This window comes from Aythya marila (assembly GCF_965140915.1).
Source record: "Aythya marila genome assembly, chromosome: 1".
Classification (NCBI taxonomy): Eukaryota; Metazoa; Chordata; class Aves; order Anseriformes; family Anatidae; genus Aythya; species Aythya marila.
In genome coordinates, this window is record NC_139042.1 from 140668063 (window position 1) to 140676265 (window position 8203).

An 8203-nucleotide genomic window follows, 5' to 3' on the forward strand; every position below is an offset into this window, starting at 1 on the left:
AGGTAGGGGTGTCAGGGTTATAGGTTATGGCTGAGGTAAGCCATTTCTGTTTCCTTTCTCAGCCACCAGCTTTGCTTTCTGGACAGTTCGAAACATGACTGAATTTTAAAGGCGGAAAAATAGTTAGGAATAATATAATATTCTTTTCCTACCTCTTTCAAGTCTCATATTGGAACTGCTTGATAATTCAGGCTACCTAAATAAATATTTACTTCTGAAACAAACAAGCAAACAAACAAAACAAAACAGAAAAAACTAGCAACAACAAAAAACTCATGTATTTCAATTCACAATGAAAGTGTATTGGATTATAAAGGCTATTCTAACAGAGAATTCAAATTGTCTGGCAGTTCACTTACTTTTCAGGAAACAGTTTAGCAAAATTCATGTTTTTTAAGTATCATCACATCTGTAATACCTCTCTCTGAGCTTACCATACTAAAAGAAGCAGTAGTACTTTTTTTTTTTTTTTTTTTTTCCAGGAATGAGCTTTAGTTAATTTGTTATTGTAAGCTGCTTTGATGTTTTCACCTGGAAGGTATTCTTCACAGTAGAAGATATTTACAATTATTGTTCTAAGAAAATAAAGCAATTTAAACATCAACCTGTAAAAATCAATAATAGCAGACAGCCTTAGTCCTACACTCCTGGGGGTAGGAGTGTCCAGAGAAGTGGTGGAATCTCCAGTTTTGGAGAAACTAGAGATTTTTTGAGAAACTCAAAACTTGACTGAACAAGTCCCTGAGCAACCTGATCTACGCTGTCCCCGCTTTGAGTAGAAGGTTGGACAAGGTTACCTCTGGAGTTTCTCTTCAGCCTATGTGATTTTATTTCATTTACTATTTCCTTTGAATGATGATTTTTATTCCTTCGCTACATGTATTTGCTCTTAGCCTTTGAAGATGAGTTAGAGCAGCTTTCAAAACTGTCTTCATGTTTAAGGCAAAACACTGTGTCTGAAAGGGCTGGCAGGTGTCACCTATACATACTTTATATTCAAGCATTCACCTGATTCCTCAGAAGCACATCCTACTCCACTGCTAAATTTTACAAGTCCTTCACCTCCATGCACAAGACATCATCTAACTTACGCTTTCTGTGCATTAGTGAATCTATATATCAGACGCACAATGCTGACTGATGCAGGATGGCTATTACTCACTATCAAATTGGATCATTCAGCAGACTCATACACCTGCTTCCTTTAGTCACACAACCAGACATAGCAGGGAGTAGATCAGTGACACTCTTTAAGTGACCTCCTTACATTACAATAATGCCAAGCTGGTGCAATGAATGCTTCCAGCAATGTCAAGAGCTAGAGCAAACAAAAAGAATACAGTGAAATTTATTTTGATAATTCCTGGTAGCTGTCAAGACCTTGACAGGGCAGGAGGTACAGAATTAAATTTATGTTCGCTTGTAGTGTATGTATTTTTTTTTTTTTTTTTTAGAGATACAAGCTTTGCTGAATCCAACAGTTAGAAAAGAAAGAAGCTAAACATCAGTCAGGCTTTATTGATAACCCTTTGCTCATCACTTTTTGAACAATCAGATTTTCTTTAGATTCCATTTCTGAGCACTCACACTCCAGTTGTTATACCATTAATATTAGTGGTACAGGACAAAGAAGCAAAATGCTGTAACCTCTGATAAATAAAGCTTCGTTTGTAACTTCGTTTGTAACATTTGTAAGCCTCTTCGCCAGGCAATATGACATTTTCTCATTTATCAGAACAAGTTGTGCAGAGCAGAGAACTAGAACACAGCAATATTTTTTTTGCTACTCCTTGTACAATAAATTAATTTTGAAAAAAAAAAAAAAAAAAAAAAAGAACAGTTTTGTTTGTTTGCTTATTTTAAAGTATTGGTCTCTCTTTCCTTTTAGAATACACCAGAAAAGTGGGTGAAATTGAAGATGGATGATAGTAAGAAAAGGATAAGAGAGAGTACTCATATATCACATATACTCATGTTACTTAGAATACTTACTAGATAAAATTTCTTTGCACAACAAATTCATACATTTATCTCTGCCCTAAGGGCATAAAAGAAAAACAACTTTTAAACAATTATTTTTGCTGTTCTGAGATTTAAAAACATGTCCCATTTCAAAACAGTTTAAAGCTACATTTGTCTCTGGACTGAATCCACCAATGTCATCAGTATTAGATCATGGATTCATTTGGCTCATGGTATTATGCTTGGAGTAACTACAGTTGTGGAGTTTTGTTTTCTTGCCAGGATCAAACTTTGAAAGAAACCAATAGCATTGATGGTGGAAGAAAATGGCAGTGGTTTTACAACTATGAGGCATGCCAGGGAGATTTGCAAAGGTTTCAGTTTTACTGAGATTTGGGGGAACGAATATTATTGTCTTGAGGTGCATAACATATAACTCCAAGGAGCTGAAAATATGTAACAGTGGAGTGAGTCAAAAGGAAAGGAGGTACCATGACAGTTCTTGAAATAGAACTTTACTTCTGGGGCTTATGCAAGTAATTGGAAATTCATTAGTGCAGTGAAGATATTTGCCAGTTGTGTTTCTGTGTGAATTTCAGGTTTGGTGTTGCATGTTATACAACCATGCAATACAAAATACAGACTAGGACTCCAAAGAATCTAATTATTTCTTTCTTTTTGCTTCTTGATGGTGACACAGGAACAGCTTGATGAGTTGAAGGGAGGTGTTAGTTATTTCACAGACGTGTCCAAGCTAGTCTGTACTAGGCATGGATCATCTGCAATCACTCCAGGATGCTAAAAACAAGAATCTTAATTATATGTGGATGCCTATGTGACACAGTTTTCATATAACATTTAATCTGGATGAAATAGTTTTATATGGAAGAGAAGTTTAGATTTAGGCTAGAAGTGGCTGGCTGTCACACTGGATAAAAATGGAGAGAAAAATAAATCTTTAGAAACCCATGCATACTTATTCCAGGTAAAATCATCATCTTTGCTTATACAGAGTCCCACCAGCTCACTGAGTGTGAACTCATAGGAAATCATGTTACCAAGACATTTCTGAAGTTACCTTCAGAGCCATCAATGGCCTTTGAAGAAACCTTATAGTCTAACTCCAAGGGAATAAATATAGGATCACGGACTCTGTGGAAACTGAGTGCTTGGTTCTGAACAACAAGGCATGTCATAGAAATTCATTGTAGGAGTATCTAAGCAAATAGAAGTATCCAGTTATGTATCAGCTCTTACAGTAATATTCTCTAGTTCTACTTGCCATTTTTGCCCCTGCTTTTATGTCTAAATCCTTCATTTCAAATTTTAATTTTTTGTTATTATTATTTTTGGTAAGGCTGTGCTTGAGTTTACAGATTTAGGTTGCTCCATCTTTGAAGGGAGAGTAAAATCAGAGAGAAGTATATTCAGGCATCTTACAGAGCCATTCCCTGGGATAGATGAGGCAATAGATGAAGGGGGTTTACTAGAGTATAGAGCAGCAGCGAGGCTTCTCATTTTCCTTCTAAGAAACTTTTGTCAATTGCCAAGAAGAAATATCTTACAAGGAGCTTGTCATTTTATGTAGATGAAATGGAACCAGTAACAATACTCTACAGTTCCTGCAACCCCCTTGAATGTTCTGACCACTCAAGGGGTGATAGCTACAAACATATTACAGATAAAACCCCTGATCACACTAGCAGATCTGAAGACTTCAGCTAGTATCTTTACATGAATAATAAAAGAACACTAAAAGTAGTTCATATGAATATAGTAATATAACCTGTAACATGCATCTAGTATCTTACCTATTCAAGGTGTGGAACAAATAACCACATGTGAATTAAGACATGGGAACAGAATTTAGAAATTAACAACTGGTAACCCACAGTAATAATATGAGTAATTTAACTTATCTTACCCTAACATCTAAGTGTATCAGCCAATCAAAGCTATTTTTCCATTAAAAATCTGCCCTGCACCTGGGAATGTGCTGTTACTACAGTTGGCAAGAACTACAGAGATTTCCATCTGTGGATCATTAATCAAGTCTGTGACAACTTGAAAGACAAAAAGCTGCTATCAGTTAGTTTGTCATCTAAAAAAAAAAAAAAAAAAAAAAAAAGTGTCAGAAAACTCTCTGGTGTGACAGCATCACTCAAGAGGCCAGGAGGCCAGGGACCAATTAATCCTATCTGAACAACTTTTATTCTCCTTGTGAGAATTAAAGTCCATTGGTGGTTGAGTAGTAAGACATGGAAAAGTAGTAAATTATGCATTAATACATTCATTTCATTCTACTGAAAAACAGATTTCTTCCACATATTCCATTAAACAACTGTCAGTTCACCATCTTATCTGTAAGATCGCCAGCACTTATAGGCACTGCTGACTGTAGATGAGTGTGAATTGGCTGTCTGGAAGCAGAATATTTTCTTTATTTTGATAACTGATATAATCCTTAACCTTCTGAAGACCTTCAAGCTTCTGCCTTGTGTCTTATACCCAGGTTTTGACACCTGTCTCTGCTTTCTCTGTTACCTGTCTCTTCTGCCTCATATAAGTTCATCCACTGAAGCCACAGCTGATTTGATGAACACTGTTTTCCTTATTGTTTTACAAATATTTTGCTAACTAAATTTATTTATTCCCTTCACCTGGTTTTGACCACTGAACTTGAGGACAATGAAGAAGAGTCCAGATAGAAGCTGCTTTTGTGGCTTCATAGGCAAGTGATCATGAGTTGCTTAGTCTTAGGAGTGCCAGCTGCTTGTTCAAATCTATTTGAGAAAATCAGAATTGAAGTAGTTGAAGGGATATGAGTGTGAGGGAAAACATAGTTACTGGATGTTTATTCAGATCTGTAATGTGAATAAGGAAATAAAAACAAACATACTACTTTCATACACTCTTGATCTGACTGCAAGAAGTATGGAAAACAGTGAGAGAAAGCATGTAAGTATCAAGAATAAAATTAACTAATGTATTAATTCTTTTTGGTGAGAATCTTTATACTTCTGGAACAAAAAACAATGCTGTACTTTTATCTCAACAGATATTACTGAAAATAGCTTGAATTCCACATTCAGTTACCACATCACTTGGCTTTAAGTTCATAGTTACAAAAGTTTTTACAACTATTTCCCTACTTGTATAATTCCCTAAACCAAAACCCAAACTGCCATCCCTAGACTTTCAAGTCTATATAAGGATTGTTTTCATAAAAGAAGCTAATATGAGTCTAAAATTACTTTTAAAATATTTTCCAGGAAACTAATTTTAGCTTTTTAAAACCATCTTCAGTAGAAACTTTAGATAAAATATTTTTGCTTAGAGATCTGGGTTCATTGAACTCTCACAAAGTCTTAACATATGCCCGAGCCAAAAAAACATGGAACAACAGTTCACACAAACTCCTGAGAACCAGATCCACTGACTCTGGTGGAGAACAAATATTTTTAAATTCATTTCAGTTTCTTTTATGGAGATAATCCGAGCAGTACCAACTAGCTCCTTCCACAAGCATCTTTTCTGCTTCTCCCAGGACAAAATGATAACATAGGAGTCAAAGACTTACAGCATCACAGTATTATGGCCTATAATTCTTCTCTGTAGCAACAGATCTGCAGGAGACCAAATGTTTGCTTTATAGTATGGAACAGGCTGTTGGAAAATAACAGAAATCCCCATATTTTTTTCTTTAGCCACAGTATTCTAGAGAACCCCGTAATGCACTGTCTCTAATGTAAATGTACAGTACTTCATTTAACATACTTCTTTTATTTATTTTGTCTTAGTAATCAGCTGCAGCCTTTCAGAGGATAATAAAATTAGTTTTTATTCCCACACATGTACAATGCTATCTATTATGACCAATCTACTTTTTTTTTTTTAGAGAAGCTAAAAAAAGGAGAAATACACAAGAGCACCCTTGTTCGAATAAATACTAGCCTGTCTGTATGGAATAACAATTACATGTTGAAGCTAGAGCAGATGTATGGGTGTGAATCACATAAGGGTAGGTTGGAGAATTATAATCAGCCAAACAGACTCAGGAATCAATCAGCAATGGGATTTTTTCTATGGTCAAACAGCAGATTTTTCTAACAGTATTATGAGGCAAGACAGGGAAAGTGATTTTCAATCCATATTTTTCTGAAAATCAATGTGGAAGTTCCCTAGGTGTAGGGCATGCTTTTGTGGTACATAAAAGCAAAATGAAATGTGAGATAAGGCTAGCATTGACAGCCACCAGTAAGACTGCTGAAGAAAAATTTGCAGACCTCTTATTTAATATCCTGCAAGAACAACTCCATATATAAGACCAGAGGTGTGGATGTGTATCCTCCTTTAAAGGGTAAGGTCAGCTTCTATATTGCAAATTAGCTTATAATGCAATCTAATGGTATGTTGTTATTCCCATTTGTGATGTTTCGTTAGTACTTTCCTACACAAAATAGTCTCAAAGCACTGTTTAAAACAAATATCCTATTTACCTACTTCATCATTTCTGCATTATCATTCAGAAATATTAATTCAGTGAGTTAATTCAATGTCTTTCCCAGTAGTGTGTTTCTTAGCCATTTTTTCCATTGCTTGTAAAACAGTTTTGCCTGAGACATCAATATATGCACACTCCCAAAGGGAGTTAAACATAAGAAGTTATGCTGCAAATTTTGTCTAACGTCAAGTCCTTTACTTTCCCCTATTTGTTTTGTATTTCACATGTTGCCAAATATCTTAGACTATTGGAAACAAACAAAGGCATATGTAAGCTAGGGGTTCAAAAGCATCCTCCAAAAACCCATCAGAAACGTCTTCCATCAGCTTCAAGAAATAAACAACTGCACCTATTAAGCTTATTCTTTGCTGTCAACCACAGCCTAGGAGAACTGAATAGAACTTGCAATTAGTAGTGATTACACAACATGACTTATGACTTCAAGCTGTTACTGTGGAACTTGATTGGGTGGCATTTATTTAGTGATTTTTTGTTCATTTCTCCAATATGTCTGTTAAGTAAGAAAAAATAATTCTAGCTAGGTGCTCTGTGGGCAGTCTCAGTTGACAATTCAAAACATAAAAGCAGAGGAACAGAACCAAGGACATTGCTAGGGGACTGCAGTGGATGTTGTGTTTTGCATCTGTTGCTTCTGCCACTCTTCTACCCACTCCATGTGGAGAGAAGGCAGTGATGCTTGTTGTCTCATCACAAACACATTCATCTACCAAAAGGAAGAGGAGATTTTATATGACATATGATATGATATGATATGATATGATATGATATATTCAGTTCATAATTAAAGAAGATTTCTCCACTATTAGCCCCTCTACAGAAACTCCATGTGCATTAACTGCTTCCCAAAAAGCACGCTGCAAGTCCTGGCAGTTAAGTGTTTCCTAGCCACTGAGTTAAAATAATCCAACATAATTTGGAAAACATATGATATTCCAGATTTTTAAACAATTTACAAAAGAAATACAAGTGTTTTCCAATAAGTATGGGAATGGTTATGTAACTTAAACCCAGTGATCAAAAAAAATCAAGCCTTTTAATTTGGAGTGATAGCTAGCATGAGACCAGACTTGTTTCCAGTCATGCCAGTGAGGGTTTGTACAATGATTTTAGAGAAAGTAAATTGAGCACTTCATTCTTTTTCCACAACCTTTACTAAGTGGACTTAAACACCGCGGAAGACTTAGTAAATTGAAGAAAAGATGGTGCATTAAAAAGCAGAAAACAAACCTAGTGGTTTATCATTCTGCTTTAAAAACATAAGAAGATGCCTGAGACATTTTTTTTTTTCTGTTGCAGTAAGACACCATCAGAGTATATACCATCTCATCTACAGAACTTTTAGTGCAGAAATTAGAGATCTTTTATTCCAGAAGTCTGAGAAAGTCATCTTGTGAATGTATACATGTGGAAATAATTACAAAGCAACACACCAGGGAGAGGAGACATGGTCGTTGAATCCATAGTGGTGCCTCTTCAGCACGGGTTACCTCTTCTGTTGGCACTCCGAAATCTCTGCCTTCCGGCCAGTCCATAATCTCTTCCAGGATTCCTGGGCGATTGGGTTTTCCCATTCGAGCCCGCTGTGTAATTAACGCTATCCACTTACTCCATGTAGCATCAGTTGCATGGTGTGTAGTGGGAATTTTCTCTTTGAACATCCAATGTAACACAGGTAGCCGTGGTGCCAAGAGGAGCTGTGCCTCTGTACCCACAACT